Here is a 23,886-nt window from a genome sequence, read left to right as displayed (position 1 = left end):
GAGTGGCATCATATGAGACAACTGCGATTTCTTGATGATATTGTTACCTATAAACCTTTAGTATTAAATCAAAAGTTTTTCTAGTCGATGTGTATAATATTTGTTATTAATACTATTTATTTATTACCACCATTGGCAGAAACAATTAAGTAAAGTAATATTCTTCAAAACTTTTTTAATAGTTTTTATTGTCTTAGTGATCATATTTGTATACTTATATTGTTAAATGTTATATATTTTCTAGGAAGCTCTCAAGATAATATTGCAATATTATTAAATGAATTAAAATCTACTAGACCAAAAACTCCACCACCACCCCCAGCCACAACAAGTGATGACAAATTTTGTGATTATTTATGCAGTATTATGGAACATCTTCCAAAAGCTAAGAAACTTAAATTACAGGCAAAATTTATAAATGATGTTTTAAATGAATCTGAAATATAATTCAATTTTATTACCTAATCATATTATTTATGCTAGTAGTTGCGATTTTGTTGAAAACTAATAGCACCAGGTCCATTAAAATGATTTTTTAGTTTCTCTCTAACTATTTTTGCTTCTGCACTATAGGAGTTTGAACCTATAGGAGTTAATGCTTTGGTTATGTCATTTTTCCATTGTCCTCTTATAAGTCTTCCATTTTCGTATCTATCAACTAATGAAACTGGTCAGTACTGAGATTCGCCTAAAAAACGAACAATTATTTACCGTCGAATAGGTTTCTTAAATTAGTTTAAAGTAAATATTCTTATTAAGATGAACAATTTTAAATAATGTTTATATTTTCTAATTACAAATTTTAATAAAACATTAGTACCTGTGTTTTTTTCAGATATTCTAACAAAATTGTGTAAGACAACTGCAGCTTTGGTTATTGCTATAACAGTTTTCTCACTTCCTAGTATAGGTGATCGAAATACCCTCCATTTGCTAGCCAAAGGCATTTTCGATTGTACGCCTAGCACGGCTAAGTCTAATAATTAAATTGATTTCTTTATTTATTTAAATTTAACATCTTTATTATGAATACTTTTTAGTTGTTACCTATAGTTAAAAATAGTTTGATCTTCAGGTAAATTTCCTTTTGATCTACCTGGATATGGTCTCATAACATTTGTTAGTAGAGAAAATGCTTTATCAGCAATAACACAATATGGTATGGGACCATTTTCATCATCAATTTCAATAGCATTGGGATAATCAATCGTTTTATTAATTATTTGTTTACCCCAACTACAATTTCTAAAAACACCGACATCACTACATCTCCCTGGAGCTCCTATATCGACTCGACTAATGTGAAGCAATATGATGCATCACAAACAGCTAAAAGTATAATACTATGAGTCCCTTTGTAGTTGTAGTTAGTAGATCCACTGTTTGCAAATGCCTATTAAATTAATTACTATTGTTAAATAAATAAACCAGTTAAGTGTACTTTTAAAATATATATTTTTAGAATGAACCTGATGAACAACATGTTTGCCATCAATATTTCCAACACAATTTGGAAAATTCCACTTCATATTAAATTCATTGGCTATAGATATCCAATTTTTAGTTTGTGGTTTCATTAGTACCTACAAATAATGAAGTCAATATGTTTAAAATTTAAACTAATTTACTTGATTATAGACACATGTAAATATTTTAAAAATAATTCCAAGTAACTACTTTATTGCATAACATATCCCATAAAGGTGTACAGCATTGTCTAATAAGTTTTGAAACTGTAGGTTGTGCTATTCTAAAGGCATAACCTATATCCATCATACTGTCACCAGAGGCCAAATATCTACAAGATAAAACAATGTGCCTGTTTCTATCAAATTAAACTTTAATAATTTTCTTAAAAAGTACCTCCATTTGAATAGGTACGTTTTCAATATGAGTAATTTACCTAAGAGTACATGTTAAAAGTTCACCAACTGATAATATGTCAGGCCGAGATGGTACACGCTGTATACTGGGACCAATCAGTTGAACCAAGTGTTCAAAACATATTGAACTCATTCTAAGAAAATTATAATACATAACAGAATATGATAGTTGAAACTCTGCTAATAAACAGTGGTAATGTCAATGAGTTTCTCTTTCCTTAAATATTGGACGTACTTGCCACCTTTTTGTTTTTCTACTATAGAACAAATAATAAAACAATTTAGGACACAATATTAATGTAACTACTCTAAAGAACCAAACCTATGATAATTAATAGACTAGTCTAGGATAAAAAGTATTTGGAATAAATACTCATGAGTCATGAAGAATTGAAAAAAATGTGGGTATTCGACACTGTTGGGAAAGTTCCTTTTAAAAAGGAACTCGTTCCCGTTCCTCGTTCCTACTGTAAGAAAGGAACTCGTTCCCGTTCCTCTTTCCTGTCCCGAAATAAGATCGCGTTCCCGTTCCTTTTTAAAAAGGAACGCGTTCCCGTTCCTTCATGTTCCTTTTTTTACAATTTGAGTGGTGGTCAATGGTGTATTTTGCGAACAATTTTTAAGTCAGAAATAATCGAACCGAGAGAGTTAACCGATTATTTCTGACTTAAAAATTTTTCGCAAAAAACACCATTGACCACCACTGAAATCGGTTAACTCACTCCTTTCTAGGAGCACCGATTTTTAACAAAAATGATTTGTCTTAGATTTTTTTTGTTATAATTCAAAAGTTGTATAGCGTAGACTTGAAACTTTATATATATACATTCATATTGCATAATTGCATAATATTATACATTTATATTACTATAGTAGTATAGTATACAGTGTATAGTGTGTACTATACACGATACACCACACATAGAGACATGCTATAGGTTATAGGCTTATAGCCCATAGGAGTATAGGACATAGTATGATACAACAATCTGTTTTTTTTTTTAATTCAATTTATTTGAAAAAATATTTTTATACTGACATTTTGTTTTGTTTGAGAAGAACTAATTTGGCGCGCGGAACCGGAAACGACCCGGAACACGACACGTAGTCGACCGACGGCGTCGCGGCTCAGTTTTGGCGCGGAAACACACTATATGCGCTTCATAAAATATACTGTGGCACTCAACGTGTTAAAATTTTTTCATTATTTGAGGAACGGAAATTTTCGTTCAAGTTCCTTCAAAATAGGAACTCGTTCCCGTTCCTCGTTCCTATATTTTAAATGGAACGCGTTCCGAGCTTCGTTCCTATAAAAGGAACGCGTTCCTTCCCAACACTGGTATTCGAATACTTTATTAAATTAGTATAATAGGATTTAAAAGTAAGAGACTCTCAAGCATCCATTAAATATATATGTTACAAGTACTATAGCTTTTTTGGAGAGACGTCTTAACTACTTCAGTACTTCAGCAGTAATTAGGTTGTAACGAACCCAATAATACACATGATAATATATTATTGTGATCGTTTCGCCTTCGGCTATATTTGGCAACATAAAAACTAGATGAACAATAACATATAGAAAGTTGGCCAAATAAATCAAAGTCATATATCCTTTAGAAAACCTATGGGAATATAATGAGAGGGCAATGTGATATCGAAACCGCATTTCAATTGATTCTACAACTTCAATTAAATCATAAATGTATGAATATAATATTTAGATATTGTTCTGAAATATACATATACAAAGTATCTGATTAGTGACGGATGGCGTATAACATATATTGCAAACACGATAACAGGACACAATCCTTGAATGACCATGCGTGGGAATGTATTGATGATTAATTAAACAACGTCCTGTGAAATCCGCAGATATGTCGATAGACTAGGGGGAAGTGGGAGAGCAGGGAGCCCTATAAAACCATACCCGGAACGGCCTGTAGATTAGACGTGTAACACCACAGCACAGGCAAACACCTTCACGAATGACAACGCAACAACTTGTCAAATTGTACTTAGAGTATTTTCAATAAACAACTAACTTCTCAACCAGTCTAAATTATTTATCAACTCTACCTGAAGAAATCCTCTAAAATCGGTCTTGCTACCTGCAACTTTATGAACTAAGCAGTTAACTCAATTGCTAGATCATAACACTGGCACAGTCGAGTACGGAACTTCCAAGGAATTGAGGCGAGTCGAGCAGTCATAGCAGCGGAAATCAGCGGAAGAAGCGCAGCAGTGACGCGGAACTCGATTCAAATCAACGACATGGAGGCAACTTTCAAAGTCACAGTCGAGGACCGTACACCCTTGACGACTCCGGGAAGTGCGAACAAAATTGAAGACAGGAAAGCAGACAAGAAGGAAAAAAAATGAACAGAGCAGTAGGTGCAGGGATAATGTGAGTTATTAATTAAGTTATAAAAATAATTTGTAATATAATTCTTCGATTCTATTCGCAAATTTCGCTACCTACGCTTTCCCCTTCTGCCATACGTGCTGTATTTAAACCTATTGATAAAGCCCTTTCCGAAATTTTATGCTCGAATGCCCATTGTAAAATTGATTTTATTGCTTCCCAAGAATCTAACGTGCGATACTTAGTTACTTCCAAAGCATTTCCCGCTAATTTAGAAGTTATAATTTTTAATAATAGTTGTTTGTCTATCTCCGCAATATCGTTGAGTGCTATCTCGCATGTATTTATAAATTCTGCTACGTCATTTTTACCCGTGCAAATTGGAATCATAGAAACTGCTTTATCTAAATCCATCTTATATTTTATGTTTGCTACTTTTTTCCTAGTTAATTTGTTCTAATTGAACGTGTTTTACACCTGGATCAGATCTAGAACCTGATCTACCCGATAATTTTTGTTTTACACTTTTCTGTGGGGTAAGTACCTCACCTAACTCTTCTGTTTGACTTAAAGTCCTAAAATAATTTTTGTAGCTTGGGTACACGTCTCACGTTGGTTTTTTTTAAGGAAGCCACCGGTAAAATTTTAGTTTTGATTTTGGTGAAGGTGCGTATAATAAGTTGTTGTATTATATATTAAAGGGAAAAAAGGTGGATAAGTGGATGTCGCTCTGCTGTACAGTAGGTTACAAGTGGGTCACTGTAATGGATGGTGTTAAATTTTAATTCAATGATATAATATCATTGTATAAGAAAAACGATTCTGAGCGAAAACGGTCAGTCACCCTATGATATTACCAAGTATATTTGATGATATTATTGTGAATAAAGTAATTTATATATAACCTATTAACGTGGAGCCTTGTTTTAAATTTTCAATCCTTAGCCATAAAAGTTAAACATTTTATAAATTTTTAACCACAAAATAATTAATAAATTATAAATTTGATAAATGTTGTCAAAATTTGAACTTTAAATGCTTATAAAAAAAAATTGTGCATATGTATTTTTAATATTTTTCAACTGCTATTAAAACGATATATCAGGAGTCTAATATTAAATTTTCACGCTTTTTTACCCAACAAATAAAAATTTATTGATATTTATAGAAAAAAAAACTAAAAAAATTGAAAACTGACAATGTCCGTAAACAGCTCAAAAAGAGTCAAAATATTTTCAACATTTTATGGTGTATATAAAATGCTAATATAAACATTCAGTGAAATTTTCAAGTATCTACAGTCATTCGTTTTTTAATTACAATAAAATAAGAAAATTGTTACATGAGAAATCGAGTAAATATCAAATGTTGTAAAAATAAAAATTTCAGACGCTCATAAAAATTTAATTTAAGTTTCTTCTAGACATTTTTTTTTTGATAAAGGTAGACAAACTTATGAGTAATCTTATATTACATTTTCAAATCTTAGATTTAAAAAGAAAAATTTTTATGAATTCTCATCAAAATAATTTGCTATTTTTCGTGATTTTTCCGTATTTTGTCAAAATTTGAACTTTAAATGCTTATAATTAAAAACTGTGACTAAGGATTTTTAATTTTTTTCATCTGCCTTTGAAACAATAAACTAGGAGCCTTCTATTAAATTTTCAAGCTTTTTTACTCAACAGATAAAATTTTATTGATATTTATAGAAAAAAAATTTAAAAAAACTGAAAACTGACAATGTCCGTAAACAGTTCAAAAAAAGTCAAATTATTTTCAAAATTGTATTGTGTATAGAAAATGCAAATATAAACAACCAGTGAAAATTTCATGCATCTACGGTCATTTGTTTTAGAGTTACACCAATAACCAAAATCGATTTTGTTAAAAATCGATTTTGCGTAAAAATTCCCGTTTTTCCTTAATTAGAAAAATTATTGTTTTTCACATCGCTTTTGAAAACTACTGGGAAATTAAAATTTTGACCTCCCCAATGCACCAACGATATTCACTTTCCCATCGAACAAGATACTGAAGTCGAAAATCGAAGCATTATTTCGACTACTTATCGTGTACACAGACACAAAAATAAAAAAAAAAATAAAAAAAAAAACACACATCATTGTAAAATCAATACATTCATCGTTTCACTCAGAATCTAAAATATAAGTTGTTGAAAAAGAAATATATATATAATTGTGGTAAAATAGACAGCAGTAGACTGATCTGTGTTGAAATAAATAGTTGAATTAAATAGAAATCAACAAATGAAATAGTAAGGGAATACTATAGTTAATTGAAAAAGTAATAGAAAAAATATAGAATTTTATAGAGAAAATATATATATGAATGCACGCGTAGCAGTTGAATAAATGTAATAAGTTGATGAATAATTTTTATTAGAAAAAAGAAAGGGATTATTGAAATACAATTTTGAAGTGAATTAATTGTTAGTCAATTGTTGAATAATTGATGATTTTTGGAAATATTGGTACCTATTGAATAATTAAATGATTAAATGTTTTGTGAATAATATAGAAGAATATTGAAGTTGAAATATTGAGATAAAGTATATAAATAGTTTTTGTTTTTGAAGTATAAAGAAGTTTTTTTTTTGAATAAACTGAAATAAAGTTAATTTTGTGTCTTAAAGGCAGTATATGACCTTATATATAGGTGTATTGAATTGAAGTATTTAATGTTGAAAAATTGTAGACAAAGAAAATTAGATTGAAAGAAATCAATTGGGAAAAATATTACAAGTGGAAGTAATAGGAAAGCTAGCATAGAATAAGTGTAGTAATAGAATATAGCAGTAATATTTCGATAAATAGGTAGTTAAATTGGTAACAAGTAATAGAATAATTAGATTTTAATTGTAAGAATTAATAAGAAATTAGATAGTGGTTATAAAATGTTTATTAAATTGGAGTAGCTACCCAATATTAATGATATTATAATATCCAAAACTTGTTATATATCGTAGGGAGAGCGATAGAAATTACAAAACGACAGAGTTACGTAAAAATACGAGCATTCTCTGTGTGTGAGTGTGTGTATACACTACACAATACGACGAAGCGTACGTAAATACATACGTACGCATATGATATATAGAATAAATGTCGAGTTAAATAAATTAAATATTCTCAAATGATATTGGTAATTATTGAATATATATGAATAAAGAATCGGGTAATTCAGATATTGAAAGTAGTTCTTCGGATGAATCGATACCAGTATGTACGATTTTCCCTTACCAGAACGTGGGTATGGGCCCATGAGATCGACACTGATAACTTCCCATGGTTCACGGGGGGTTCTTGGTTGCATTGGGTCGTTTGGACGTGAGTTTAGTGGTTTCGTGCACGCACATACGTGGCACGCACCGACATATAACCTGACGTCGTTTTTTCGACCTTTCCAATAGTACCGTTGTCGAACCGCCCGGTACGTCTCTTTCCAACCCGGGTGGTTGGATAAGACGTGATCGTGACACCTCCAAATTGCATGTTGTGCTTTGGTTTTTGGTATCACGACGGGTGTGTGGGAGCCTACGTTTACGCGTAAGAGACCTTCGGAAAAAACGTATGCGTTTGTTCCCGATTTTGTGCTCCTAGTGTTCCGCGCTGGCCCGTCGACTACTTCGCGGATTGTGGCGTCTTCGGACTGCCACTTTTCGAGAGTCGTCGCGGTGAGTGGTGTGTCGTCACTAACGTGGTTATCGAACATGGAAAATATTCGGTCAGATTCGAGGTCAACACTGGTTGTCGGCGCTGTGGGCGCCCCTATCAATTTTTCCTCAAGTCGATCTTCGTCTACAGGTGTGCCCGGTGCCGGGTCACGAGATAACAAATCTGGTGCTTCGTTTTGTATTCCCGGGACGTGTACCGTACTAAAATCTAAATTAGCTAGTTGTAGTGACCAACGTGTTAATTTTGAATTTTTGTCTTTAGCCCTGTGTAACCATGTTAGTGCCGAGTTGTCGGTTAGGAGTTCGAAACGTCGGGTTTCTAGGTATGGACGGAATTTTTCTGTCGCCCAGATTATCGCTAGGCACTCGCGTTCGACCGCGGCGTACCTTGTTTGTGTTTCGCTAAACTTTTTGCTTGCGTAGGACACTATGCGTCTTTCCTCCGGTCTGTCACCCCGTTGGAAAAGTACCGCACCGGCTCCTATTTCGCTTGCATCTGTTTGCAGACAAAACGGTTTGCTATAATCGGGTGGCGACAATTTTGGTGTTGTGACTATCGCGTTTTTTATTGTTTCGAACGCGCGGTGTTCTACCTCTGTCCATTTCCACCGTACTCCCTGTTTTAATAAATTAGTGAGAGGTGCTATGGTATCCGCGTAATTATCTACGAACTGGTTGTACCAGTTGCACACGCCAAAAAATGTACGTACGTCCCTAACCTTTTTGGGAACCGGAAAATTGTCAATGCATACGAACTTTTCCGGTTGTTTTTGTATGCCCTCCGAGTCTACGATGTGCCCTAAAAATGAAATTTCGCGAAGGCCGATTTTACATTTTTTTGTGTTGCACGTTAGTCCAAACCTCTTGAGCCGCTCGAGAACCTTGTCTAAGTGGGCCTGGTGTTCGTACTCGTCCCTTGAAAATATTACAATATCATCCAGGTAAACTTGTACGAAATCATCCTGGTACCCCCTCATGACCTCGTTCATGAGTCTCACGAAAGTCATTGGACTATTCTTTAGACCGAAAGGGAGGACTCTGAACTGAAATAGACCTCTACGTGTTCGGAATGCCGTGTATTTTCGTGCATTTTCGTGTAGCGGCACTTGCCAGTACCCCGACTTAAGGTCAAAAATGCTGAAAATTTTCGCGCCCCACATTTGCCTAATCATTTTTTTGAGATCTGGCATAGGATACGCGTCGGATTCCGTAACGTCGTTAAGCCTCCTGTAGTCGACACAGAGACGAAAAGTTCCGTCTTTTTTCTTTGCCATTACTACTGGTGCGGCCCATGGTGAGGTGCTTGGTTCTACGAGCCCCTGTAGTTCCATATCGCGTACCATATCGTCGATAGCAGTTTGCTTCTGCTGCGGATATGGGTATGGTTTGAGCGCGATTGGGGACGGGTCTTTTAGCAGAATTTCGTGTTCAATTAATTTGGTACGTCCTACTTTTTCGCTGAATACTACCGCGTATTTATTTAAAATCTTGATTAGTTTCGCGCCTGTTTCGGGGTCGTTTCCGAATTCTAATTGTGACAGGTCTGGACGAGTGACGGGTGGCTGAGATTTCCCTTTCCAACATGTCGACGTACGAATTTGCTTACCCATGTGAATTGTGCACGCGGCGTAATCCCAAGAGACTTCATTGTTAACAAGGAAGTCGTGTCCTAGTAACGCGTCGCAATACAAATTGTCTAGGATGGTCGCTTCGAATTTTATATCGAGTGCACCTATCCTAGCTTCGAATGTGGAGGTGCCACTGGTTGTTGCAGTGCGACCGTCCGCCATCCGGACTGTGTTTGTTGGTCCGTGGGTGGGTGTTTTGCCGTATTTACGGGCTACTGTCGGGTTTACGTACGATTTTTGTGCCTGCGAATCTAATAGGGCTGTTACGAAACCTGACGGAAATTCGAGTTCGACCGCGGGGGTAGGAATTTTGTCTTGGCATGTTCGCGTACCGTTATTAGTCGTATTGCAATTGGTCGAGCGGGACAACTGGTTCTGAACCGCGATGGAGACTGTCTGGTCGTTGGTGTTAACCGCCATGACCATACTGTCAACATCGGTTGCCTCGTTGCTCGCCTGTTGCCTTACGTGCGCAGACTGACCTAATGCGGGGATAAGCGCGGTGTGTGTGCTTGTGTCCCCGTCACCCGTGTCTCTGTTGCCTTTGTCCCTACACCTGTGGCTGCCCCATGAGCCGGTTGTTGCTGAGCACACGTGTCACCGGTGAGGTGAGTGTGTTCAATGGTGGGGTGGTGTAGGTTGGGGGTCTGTGAACGGGTGCCGAGTGGTGTTTGGACGGAAAAAATGTTCGTAGTTGGTTGTTCTGTGTGTTGAATTACCGAACTACGCACTTTTCGATTACGCTTATTTTTTCCGTGTGTACTACCGAGAGTGGGTGGTGATGAGTGGGGGGGGGTAGTGATGAGTCGATGAGGGGGACTAGTCCTCGTCGACTCCCCCGCCGTTTCCCGACGTGGTCGGTCTGTTTGGACATTTACTGTTCCAATGGAGTTCCCCACAATATCTGCACGGCCCCGGTGGTGTATTATCAGTTGCTTTCGCAAAAAATTTTTTTTTGACCGGGGGGGCTGTTTGTGGGGTTTCCACCCCTTTCTTAGTTTTAGGGGCCCATTGTTGTGGGGGCGGGTTGGTGTTGTCCGTTACCGGGTCCAAAACGCCTGCGATGCGTCGCAGCTCGCTGAACGTCAATGGCCGGTGTAGACGTATGTGTGTACGGAAAGTGTCACGCGTTAGTCCGGCGATAATACCTACCAACTCCGATTCGGATAGGCCGGTATTTACGCGGCGCGCCAGCTGGTTTTTAATCAGCACAAATTCCGTTAACGACTGTCTGGGCGTTTGACGTGTTGACACGATGTCGGCGCGCAATCGAGACTGAATTTCGGCGTTATTGAAATTTTCATAAAATTCCTCCCTAAATTCTGTCCAGGATAGGTCGAGTGCCCTGATAGAATTGTACCATGTACTCGCCGTTCCTTTTAATTGCGGCTCGACCGCCCTGCACCAACCCGATGGGTGTATACGAGCTTGCGTCAAAATCGACTCGGTATTGTCTATAAACCGTACGGGGTCCTCGGCCCTAGTTCCTGCGAACTCGGGTAACGAGACTCTTGCTGTACGCAAGTCCTCGTACGGTATTAGTACCGAACGTTCATGTACGCGTGCTTCGTATGACGCGTGTTGTGACGCGCGTGTGGTGTGACCCGTATAGTCGTGTTGACTTTCGCGCGTGAAGAACGGTCAGTTGTTCGTGGCGGCAGTGTGGCTGGCGCTCGGCTGAGCGCCGCCTTCGTTGCGCTCATACGACCTACCCAACTGGTAACTATCGTGTGTACGAGTTGTTATGTGTACGGGTGACGGTTGGTTGGTGTACCGCGGGACTGCAAAGTCGTGTGGCTGCTGCGTGGCGGTCGTGCGCGATTCCGTAAAGAACCGCGTCATGCTTGCCTCGAGCGCCATTAGGCGTGCCTCGAACGACGTTTTGTCGTTCGTTTGTGGCAACGCCAGTTTTAACTTTTGCAGTTGTTCCACTGTGATTTTAGAAATGTCGGTATTTAATGGGTGTGCGGGCTGGTCCTGTTGCATGGTCAGCTGGTTGTCGTAGTCCTCTGGCCGATCGTCCGTTGGTCCTTGACTTGCCGTATGGCTTGTCGAGATACCCCTAGTCGATGGTTCGAAGATCTGACTGACGTCCGTGCTTAACAGCGTTGATCGAGCGTGTGGTTGTTGTCCAGTACCGTCCCCTAATCCTGTGATTGGGGGCTGCACTGGTTCGAACCTCACGTTCTCGGGAACTAGTCCGCTTTCCCTAAGGTGCTCCTCTAGCCTGACATACACATCCGACTTCGACCCGGACACACTGAGTCCGCGGGCCGAGCACTCGCTACGCAGCTCCGCCGACGATAACTGTTGTAACGTTTTACCAGTCATTATGTACGATTAAATTACAAATGTGGTCGTTAAGCCACAGAACAAACAGAAGGGAATCCTAAGGCTTATCGAAATACCGTCCGACATTTCTAGATTTTAAACGTGCTGCCACGTACCGAGAAATTCTCTTTTTTAAGTTTTCTGTGGTTTGTGGCTACACTGTTAATCTGCAATTCCACAATTCCAACAACAACAAAACATGGCTAGCACGTCTGTCGATTTTCGTACTCCATCACGGTTACGTTTCGATTTTTTTGCGCTCCTAAGTCCAAACGTTTTTTGTATTTGCTGTTATTTGTTTTGGTATTGTATAGGTACATTATTTACCAAAATTATGTCTTTAATTGTTAAAAATGCCGTGGGTAGTAGATGCTCGTTGGCGTATTGTACCAGCCTTTGGTCAAACAACAATGATGAAATACGGATATCATTTTTTAAATTTCCAAAAGACCATTCAAGGTAAGAACAAATTATATTTTACAGTATTTACTAACACTATGTCCAATTTAGTTTTAAATATGTTATTTACTTACCCATAAAATTCAACATTCGTATTTACAAATGTGATTTAATAAGCACATGTCAATTAATATCTATTGCTTATAATAATGTAACACATTGGACATCTATATAATTTGTATTTTATTTTTGAACCAAGATACTAGATGTTAAATATAATTATTATTACTTTAGGTGTGCTTCTTGGGTTGAAAAATGCGAAGCTCAATACTTACCGACTGCAGACCTTGATGTTCTTTACAAAACGTACAAGTTGTGCTCCTTGCATTTTGAAACAAACATGATTCAAAATACTTTAAAAAAAAGACTCACTAAGACTGCTATCCCGACTTTATTTGCCAAAAAACCAGCAGAGTATCAAGATAATTCTTTTGTCGGCTGCAAAAATGTTGAAATTTCAAATCTGTCGAGCGAGGGTAGTTTAATGGCTGATGACATTTTCTCAATTGATGACCACCCATCATGTTCAACACCTGGTATGTGACTTATTGTTTTATCAAACATTTATATTATTGTATTGCCTTTTTTTTTTTTACACACATTAGGTGTATTATCTCATATATGTACAGTGTACTTGTTGGTTACTTATCCAATATTTTAATACAATTTGTGTTATTCTTTGTTTCGTTTCGTCTTCTTCACGGTCTATTATTGGCGGAAGTGTATCTGTGTCCACTTCTACAGAGATATGTAAAGCAACAACAGGCTCGCAAACTCCCGGACACTTGTCATTGAAAACCCCAAGGAAAGACTCTAAGAAAAAAACTTGCCGAAGCTCATACTGCTATCAAGAAATTGGAAAATGATGTTTGGAGCAGTCAGTCACCATTCAAAATGTACTCCAATTAGTTGAAAAGTATATTTCACCTTCATTATTTATTGTGGTAAAAAATAATGTCCTTAATAAAGACAAAAACCCAAAGGGAAGGCGTTTTTCAAATGAAATTAAACAATTTGCACTTACAATCTATTTTCTGGGTCCTAGTGTCTTTCATTTGCTTCAAAGAAATTTTTGTCTTCCTACTATTAGAACTCTTAGAAAAATTACTTCTAAATATGAATTTCAACCTGGCCTTAGTGATTTTATGTTTAATTTTCTATCTTTCAAAACTAAAACTGCATTCTCTGCGCGGACGAAATGTCACTCAAAACAAACTTATTTTATAACTTATCTAAAGATCAAATAATTGGGTTCAATCATTCAAAGTCAAGTAAAACATATGATCCTGCCAAACATGTCCTTGATCTTATGCTTAGAGGTATTAATCATAATTGGAAACAGCCACTTGCATATTATTTAATTTCTAATAATTGTACAGGTAGTGATTTAAATAATATAATTGTTTCTACTATTCGAAAACTTAAGAATATTAATATTAATGTTAAAGCTTTTGTTACTGATCAAGGTTCTAACTTCGTAAATTTTTCCAAAGTCAATAGTGTTACTCCTGAAGAGCCATATTTTGAAGTTGACGATGACAAAATTATATATATCTTTGACACACCTCATTTGTTGAAATCGACCAGAAATATGTTTTTCAAACACAATTTAATTGTTAATGATGATGTAATAGAAAAAATCCATGTTGATACTTTTTATAACTATGACTCAAAGTGTAATGTGCGAATGGCTCCTAAATTAACGTATTCACATATTCATCCAAGTCCTTTTGAAAGAATGAAGGTTAGATTAGCGGCTCATGTATTTAGTCATAGTTTATTTGCAGGAATGTCTGCTGCATTGAATCAGGGTATTCTACCAAAAACCTCTAAATGTACAATCAATTTTATTAATTTTATGGATAGATTATTTGATATTTTTAATTCATCTGATACACCAAATAGCAAAATATATAATAATCCTTTCACACATGATAGACATCAATTAGATCATTTAAAGAAAATGGTTGAAATGTTTAAAAACATGAAAGTAATTAATAAGTATGATGGAACTGATGTGACTAAAAGAGTAAATTTTATTAATGGTTGGTTGATTAGCATATCGGGTTTGATAATGTTGTGGAATACCCTAAGCCCTGAACAAAAAAAAGGATTTGCCCTTCAGACAGGTCGAAACAATCAAGACTGTTTAGAAAATTTGTTCGGTGTATTTCGTCAACAACATGGTAATAGCTATAATCCTACACCCATTCAGTTCATTTGGGCCTTTAGAAAAATATTTTGCCTTGAATATTTCAAGCATTCTCCAAATGCGAATTGCATTGAAGATCTCGATAGTGTTCTTTGTAAAGTAAATGAATTAAATAATGTTTCACCATCATTTCAAGAAATTGTTAATCCCAAACAATCAAAATATAATATTTTTAAATTCAATTCTTTCTCTATCGGTACTGTAGACTACAGAAAATTAAATATTCCTGAAACTAATGCTTTAACATATATATGCGGATATCTAATGAGAAAATGTTTAGAAAAACATGTTTGTCAGGATTGTATTAATTATGCTAATTATCAACAAAACCTTGAACAATCTTTTCTTTTATGTTTTTTCAAATCTACTTCAAATGACAATTCTCTTTATGGAAAATTATTAATGCCACACGATGACTTTTACAATTATATATTTAAATTAGAAAGTATTTTTATTGAACATTTTCCTTCCTTAGCAACTGAAGACAATGTAGGTGCTAGGTTAAAAGATTTATTAGTAAACACACGTTTAAAACACCCTTGTGAATATTTTAACAAAACATTTTTATTAAATGTATTTATAAGGCTTAGAATTTTTTCATCCATTAAATTTTTAAATAAATCTTTAGTATCAGAAAGAGTTAGGAAAAATAGAAAATTAACGATTTTAAAACATTTGTAATTTATGATTTTTGTTTGTATTAATTTTATTATTATTATTATTATTATGATTACTATTATTTTTAGTTTAACTTTATTATTTTGTAATTTTTTACTAAAGTACTAATGTGCTTTCATAATTAATATTCCTCATTTGGTAACTATCAAAGTCTGAATTTTCCTATTAAATAAATTATAATGTTAACTTGTTATGCATGTTGATTGTTATATTTGTTTTATTATTTGTAATTATTGTTTACGATGATGTAATTTGTTTTTGAAACTTTACAAAAAAATAAAAAATAAATTGAATTTATACTGTGTAATAATTTAAATTTTACAGCTCTTAGAGAGTAGTAAATGTGAATTTGAGGTATTCCTACTGACAATAGGTACAGGTTATGTCGGCGTCGTCGGTTATAAACTAGAAAAAGGTACAGGTTATGTAACAATGTCACATACTTCTCCCAGTATATTTATTTAGAATAAATCTTCAATTTTTCTCAGCAATTGGGTGTACTCATTACACAAGTTCCAAAAAAAAAAATAAAATTAGTACTGCTTAGATTATTTAAAATTAGTGTACATAATTTGTTTTGTAATCTTCTGTGTACCTATGCATTTTTGTTCATTCATCTAATAAATAATGATAAATAAAATATGTATAGTTTTTGTTTTTCTTAGATTCTGTACTTAGATAAATGGTAAAAATGCAATTTCTTAAAAAAAAATCGGTTTGATTGTTTGAATATAATAATATATTAGAAATTTGAACGAATAAACAGTGCTGTACGATATAAAGAAAAAAAGGGAAATTCCCGGTACGTGGCAGCACGTTTAAATTCTAGAAATGTCGGACGTGGTTTTATCATCTCCCATAAGAGCCTATGTTAAATGAAATATGATTCCCTTCTGTTTGTTCTGTGGTTAAGCTGTTGGTCGGTGAGGTAGCTTGTGCTTGGTGTGTGTACGTGGGTTAGGGGTTTTTTTTTTTTTTTTGACGTAAATTTCGTGCGCTACCTACGGATGTTTACGTGTTCTATTTGGCGATTTCGCTAATAGGTCAGCTGTTGACGGTACCGCCGTTGCGTTCCCAGAATAGCCGAACTGGGTCGACGTACTCGGCGGTGGCAGTTGACGGCTGCAGCGGCTGAAACCGGTTTTGGCCTGCACGCTGTGCTGTTATCGACGGTAATGTCGCGGGACGAAAGGTTGGCGTTGCGGAGGGGTGGTGGTTGTTATATAACTACTTCCCAATCCGTATCACGGTTATGCACGGCTGCGCGGGATTCCCTGTTACGTGCTAGAAATAATTCTTACGTAATGTTCACTGGGAATCCTAGCTAACAAGCAAACACACTCCTGGCTAAAAGTCTTAATATTAACTTAATATAAGCAATCTACCGAGGTATGTGTCAGCGTGAAAAACTTACCTTTTCGCTGGCTTGAGGCGATGATTTCTCTGCGGGGAGCCAATTTGACGCGGTTACGACGGTGGTGGTAGATGGTCCGCGGAGAGCCGGTCGTTGATGGGGTAGAATGGGTGGCACACTCGAACGTTTAAAAAGAAACGACAACACAATTTCGGGTGACAAGATTGGTGTTTATTTCACACGTATATAATTATAAATAATATAGGTATACTAAAAGATATTGAGAAAAAAAAAACACAGAACAACTGACGGCGGCTATATGAGAAGGTATATATGTTGTGGTTGTGGCGTGTGCTCATAACGTGTGTCTTTTTTCTAGTAACTAGTCTACGACGGCCGGTACTCGTTCTACGCGACTCGCCTTCCCGTCCCACCTTGTGCCTTTGTGGCGTGGTGGGGGAGTTGGCGTTGTCGCGCTGTAGCCCGTAGTGGCGGTTGACGAAAAATGTAGACTGGTCGCTGCGGTACCTGTACCTTGTACTGGTGGCAGCTGCGTACCGTGTCAAAGCTACAAAACTAAATATTTCAAAAATTGCAATACCCTGCACCTTAGTTTCACGAATAGACAAATTAAATTGGTCTATAATAAGACAATTAATATACTCCGAATTTCAAAATACTAACATTAAAATACATATATACTATAAAGATGAACAAAAAATAACACACAATTGGATATCAAAAGAACACATTAACATAATAAATAACATTCATACATTTTTAGATTTTGAGCGGAGCGATGAATGTATTGATTTTACAATGATGTGTGTTTTTTTTTTTATTTTTTTTTTATTTTTTTTCACCTTTTAGGACAGTAAAAGTGCTTGAATTTTCTTCAATATTAACTTTTCTGATAGGAAAGTGAATCTAGTTGGTACTTTGGGGGGTCAAAAATAAAAATTTCCTAGTAGTTTTCACAAGCGACGTGAAAAACAAAAGAAAAATTAAGGAAAAACGGGAATTTTTACGCAAAATCTGTTTTTGAGAAAATCGATTTTGGTTTTTGTGTAACTCTAAAACAAATGACCGTAGGGACATGAAATTTTGACTGAATGTTTATATTAGCATTTTCTATACACGATAAAATTTTGAAAATAATTTGACTCTTTTTGAGCTGTTTACGGCCATTGTCAGTTTTCAATTTTTTTAGTTTTTTTTTCTATAAATATCAATAAAATTTTATCTGTTGAGTAAAAAAGCTTGAAAATTTAATAGAAGGCTCCTAGGTTATTGTTTCAAAGGCAGATGAAAAAAATTAAAAATCCTTAGTCACAGTTTTTAATTATAAGCATTTAAAGTTCAAATTTTGACAAAATACGGAAAAATCAAGAAAAATAGCAAATTATTTTAATGAGAATTCATAAAAATTTTTCTTTTTAAATCTAAGATTTGAAAATGTAATATAAGATTACTCATAAGTTTGTCTACCTTTATCAAAAAAAAAAATGTCTAGAAGAAACTTAAATTAAATTTTTATGAGCGTCTGAAATTTATATTTTTACAACATTTGATATTTACTCGATTTCTCATGTAACAATTTTCTTATTTTATTGTAATTAAAAAACGAATGACTGTAGATACTTGAAAATTTCACTGAATGTTTATATTAGCATTTTCTATACACCATAAAATGTTGAAAATATTTTGACTCTTTTTGAGCTGTTTACGGACATTGTCAGTTTTCAATTTTTTTAGTTTTTTTTCTATAAATATCAATAAATTTTTATTTGTTGGGTAAAAAAGCGTGAAAATTTAATATAAAAATCTCCTGATATATCGTTCTAATAGCAGTTGAAAAATATTAAAAATACATAGGCACAATTTTTTTTTATAAGCATTTAAAGTTCAAATTTTGACAACATTTATCAAATTTATAATTTATTAATTATTTTGTAGTTAAAAATTTATAAATTTTTAACTTTTATGGCTAAGGATTGAAAATTTAAAACAAGGCTCCACGTAAATAGGTTATATATAAATTACTTTATTCACAATAATATCATCAAATATACTTGGTAAAATCATAGGCTGACTGACCGTTTTCGCTCAGAATCGTTTTTCTTATACAATGATATTATATCATTGAATTCAAATTTAACACCATCCATTACAGTGACCCACTTGTAACCTACCGTACAGCAGAGTGACATCCACTTATCCACCTTTTTAATGATAATAATAAAAATAAAACTCATGGTACAACCTAAAAATCAAGCCAATAATATATGTCCTATATTCAAACTAGGAGAAAACGTCCTCGACGATGGGAACCGTGGATTGTATACCGTTAAAACAAAAATGTCCAATAAAATTCCCAACAATATAATCAAATTCACATACGAGAAATACAGACACTCGATTCATTGATACACAATATAAAACTTAAAGATACGATAAACGATGGTAAAAACACAACGATTAAAATAAACAAAATACAAATAACTTCGATCGAAAATCATACAAAAAGAAATAAAAAATTAAGAAAATACCCTAACAAACCAATTGATATACAAACAAAAAAAATAAATAATAAAAGGTCAAACAAACCAACACTCTTAAAAATACAAAAAACATTAATCTTTAATTCACAGAACACTTGTAAAATAAACCAATTAACAATAAAAATACTACCCTGACAAGTATCCAAACCATATATTATGAAAACAAAAAAATATTAATACCATTCTTATGGGAGAATACTATCAACCTCCTACAGGACTAATAATAAAAACCCCAAATAAATGTTTTGTTTTACTAACATAACTTTAAAAAAAAAAAAAAAAAATCACGAATTATTAAGACTACCTATATAACTATTATATAACTATTGTACAAGAGTTACAGAATAATAATAACAAATACAAATAACATACCTTAAGTTACTTACCTAAGCACTAAAACCTAATTTAAGTCAGCATAAGCACAAAAATAAATGTTAAAGCAAGTAAATGTATAAAAAAAAAATGTAAAAAAAAAAATTAACCCAATTTAAGTTAGTATAAGATATATAAAAAAAAAATGTTAAAGCAAGTCAAGTACAAACAATATGTAAAATGTCTTCTAACTTATTTAAGTCAGCATAAGCTTGAAAGCAAATGTAAAAAACAAACAAAATTTAAAAAAAAAAAAATGTAAAATGATTAACCTAATTTAAGTTAGTATAAGGTATAAGATCAATTTAAAGCAGTGAATACAAAAAATCAAAAAATAAACCTAATTTTAAGCTAGTACTAATAAGAAAATAAATGTTAAGCATAAGAAATACCAAAAAAAAAAAAAAAATATATAAAAAAAAATTAAATTTGTTGAACTTTGAAGTTATCATAAAAACAAAAAAAAAAAAAATGTCTATGAATTAAATACATTGTAAGCAAAGTAAATATGAAAAATGTATAATTAGATTAGTTAAAAGTTAAAACTATGTAGAATATATAGGATAAAAACCAAAATATGTAAAAATTCATAACATGTTAACATGACAATATATTGTACACAAATATTAAATTTAAAAAAAAAAACTGTATAGCTATCATTACAACACCAGATAGGGAACTTAAAATATAAAATATATAAGAATAGAAACACATCAATGGAATGCGGGGAGTACAAACTTTCAGCTTCAGTTCTATCTTCCTAATTTTTTTTTTCCAATGTAATATGTAAACTTTAATATTATTTACATTACCCCTTTTAGATTGTATAGTAAAATTTGTTTTTTTTTTTATATATGTATATATATAAATGTCCAGTTTAAATTGTATAATTTTTTCAACTTTCAACTTTCAACTTTCAACTTCAACTTTTAATTTTCAACTTTCAACTTTTTCTAACTTTATCTCTCCTCTACTTAAATATTTGTATTGCTCTCACTCTCACCACGATAATTTAGTGACAAAGCCACCCACCACTCTCTGGTCAGCATCCTCGCGTCCGTCCCTTAAACCAGTGCTTCTCAACCTGGGGGCCGCGGCCCCCTAGGGGGCCGTGGCTATATGATTGGGGGGCCTTGAAATATTTTTTTTATTTAAAATATTTTCGGTTATTCAGTTATAATATTACCATTATAACCGACCATATGATTAATCATTGTCGATAAAGTCTAATGTTAGATTACTGTTATTAAATAATAATAAAATTGTTATTACATCGGGAAAGTTTATCTCACATTAGAGTTATTAGATTACCTACTTTAATCTTATAATAATAATAATCTATTAAAGATTAAACTATCGAAAATGATGATAACTTTAATGATGTAAAGCCTTTGCAGTACAGTCGCGTTTCTTTGCTCGATATCGTGTGTTTCGTGTGGACGTGTGGTGTTAATAATATTATTTTAAGTTTAAAATGGAAAAGTGGTTGAAAGGAAATAGAAAATCAGATACTTCTACTTCAACTAGTAACATAAGATTTCCAGAAACAGATAATTCTAGTTCAACAACCAGCAAAAGAAAAAATGAATTTTTACCTGCAAACAATAAAAAAAAACGCAAGTACAATTCAGAATATATAAAATTTGGTTTTATTGCATCATGCGTAAATAAGGAAGAACGACCGATGTGTGTCATATGTTCAAATACACTCTCAAACGATTGCATGAGACCTGGAAAATTAAGTAGACATTTAATTACTATGCACCCCGAACACCAAAATAAAACGTCTGATTTTTTTGAAAGAAAAGCATCAGAACAAAGTCGGCAAGTAGTTTTTTTTGATAAACATGCTAATTTAAATAAAACACTTCTTAAAGCTTCTTTTGAAATGGCTTTACTAATTGCTAAAGCTAAAAAAAGTTTTACTATTGGAGAAAACTTGGTTTTACCTGCAGCAATAAAAATATGTGAAATTGTACACGGTGATAAAATTACAGATGCATTACGGTCCATCCCTGTTTCTAATGATACTATTAAAAGAAGAATAGACTATATGGGGGATTATATGAAATCTCAATTATTAATTCAAATTAAAAATAGTGACACTTTTGCAATACAACTCGATGAATCGACAGATCTTACAAATAATGCCCAGTTAATGGTATTTGTGAGATATCAATATAATCTAGAAATAAATGAAGATTTACTTTTTTGTGAAACTCTTTCCGAGACAACAAAAGGCATAGATATATTTTAAAAAGTAAATGATTTTTTTATTATAAACGAATTAGACTGGACCAAATGTGTTGGTGTATGTACAGATGGAGCAGCAGCAATGACTGGTAGAATATCAGGGTTTAAAGCAGAAGTGATGAAAGTTAGTCCTGATATAAGATTTGTTCATTGCATTATACATAGAGAACATTTAACTTTTCGAAAAATTGGCTGTGAACTGAATTCAATTATGAATGACGTAGTATCAATGGTCAATTTTGTGAAAACCCGTGCCCTAAATTCTCGACTTTTTAAAATGTTATGTGAAGATATGGGATCCAACCATAATACATTACTATTCCATACAGACGTACGTTGGCTATCCCGTGGAAAAGTTTTGAAAAGAGTTATAGAACTAAGTGATGAGCTCCGCATATTTCTTCGTGATATTAAACCCGATTTATCTGCACTTTTAAGTAATGAAAAATGGATGTGTTTAACTTCATATTTAGCAGATTTTTTTGATAAAGTTAATGAATTAAATCTATCTCTTCAAGGTAAGAGTACCAACATTTTAATACTTACCTCAAAACTTCAAGCATTTAAACAAAAATTGTCTTCTTGGTTAAACGCATTTAAAAATGGAGATTCCTCAATGTTTACGAGCTTACACGATTTTCTTACCGTTAATGAGTTTTCAATGACAACTTCAGTTTCAAGTATAATAACTGATCATTTGTCTTCAGTACTAAAATTTTTATCTGAATATTTTCCAAATTTAAATAAAAATAATGAAGACGATTGGGTAAAAAAACCATTTTCTATTTCTTTGAAATACGATCATATTTCATGGGCCGCAAAAGAGCAATTAATTGAAATTAGAGAAGACTCAACTCTTGAAACCGAGTTTAATGAAAAAGAACTTACCGAATTTTGGTTAAGACGACAGCAAGAGTATCCTGTAATTTCAAAAGCGGCTTTACTTATATTAATACCTTTCGCATCAACATATCTTTGTGAAACTGTATTTTCACAACTTCAAATTATAAAAAACAAACATAGATCCTGCATTTCACAACAGTCTTTAGAATCAAACTTGCGTATTTCAGTTTCGAATATCACACCTGACATAAATATGTTATGCGAAAATATGCAAGCCCAACCGTCACATTAATAAAATTAATTCACATTTTTTATTATTATTATTTATTATTATTATTAACCTAGCCTTTGTTTGAAGTCAAATCAACATTATTACTGAATATTTTTGTATTTCTTTATAGTTATTATTACCAATTCTTTTTTTGTTTATAATATATGTTTTTAAGTTTTATACACCTATACATTTTAATAATTTATTTGTGTGAAATTGTGAAATAAGTGCATGTAAGTATAGTATATTAGTATATCATTGAAAAAAATAATACTGATGACCTTTTTTTATTTATTTTTTGCTTTTACATCCATGGAAGGGAACCTTGACAGTTTTACATTAAATTTAGGGGGCCCTATAACAAAAAAGGTTGAGAAGCACTGCCTTAAACCAGTGCATGAGCACCAACCACCAGAGTAACAACCTCTCAAGTACCAAAGAAACCGATTTCAACGAGCGACAACTGGACTTCTTATGCAAGCAATAATCAGTGCGTTCGTTAATTCAATTTGTGTATTTGAAGTAGTACTTTATTTTATCTAAAACCTAAAACTCTTACAATATTGTCTACGAACAACTGCGAATCAGGTAAGGCATATGATATAATATTTTATGTTGATTGCAGTTAATCAGTGGCGTGGCGTGGGTTGTGAGTGAGTGTAAGCAGTGATACATATTAATTACCCCCCCCCCCCCCCCATACACACACACACACAAACACTGATACATACAAGTTAATTTAGTTATACATTTTATAATTTTATTTAAAATAAAAACACATCATAAATAATAAAAACATTTTATTTATAAATTAAATCGATTCTTCTTGTTTTTTTAGTGAAATCATCAATTACATTATTATAAAATGAATTTTGGTTTTGAATTGTGGTCAACAATCGCTTCTCAATTGCCAAGAGAGACAGATCTGAAAGTCTATTTTGGGACTGGGAGTTTCTGAGATGTGTCTTTATTCTTT

The 23,886-nt window shown here is 33.5% G+C and overlaps 1 pseudogene; it reads right to left on the bottom strand.

Moving 5' to 3' along the window:
• Nucleotides 1–1,043: 1,043 nt before the first annotated feature.
• On the bottom strand, nt 1,044–2,037 carry LOC132933352 (putative nuclease HARBI1; annotated as a pseudogene).
• Between the last annotated feature and the right edge of the window lie 21,849 nt (nt 2,038–23,886).

Source organism: Metopolophium dirhodum, chromosome 1 (assembly GCF_019925205.1).
Source record: "Metopolophium dirhodum isolate CAU chromosome 1, ASM1992520v1, whole genome shotgun sequence".
In the NCBI taxonomy this organism is placed as follows: Eukaryota; Metazoa; Arthropoda; class Insecta; order Hemiptera; family Aphididae; genus Metopolophium; species Metopolophium dirhodum.
Note: the sequence above shows the minus strand (reverse complement) of the source record. Positions and strands in the feature narration are given on the sequence as shown.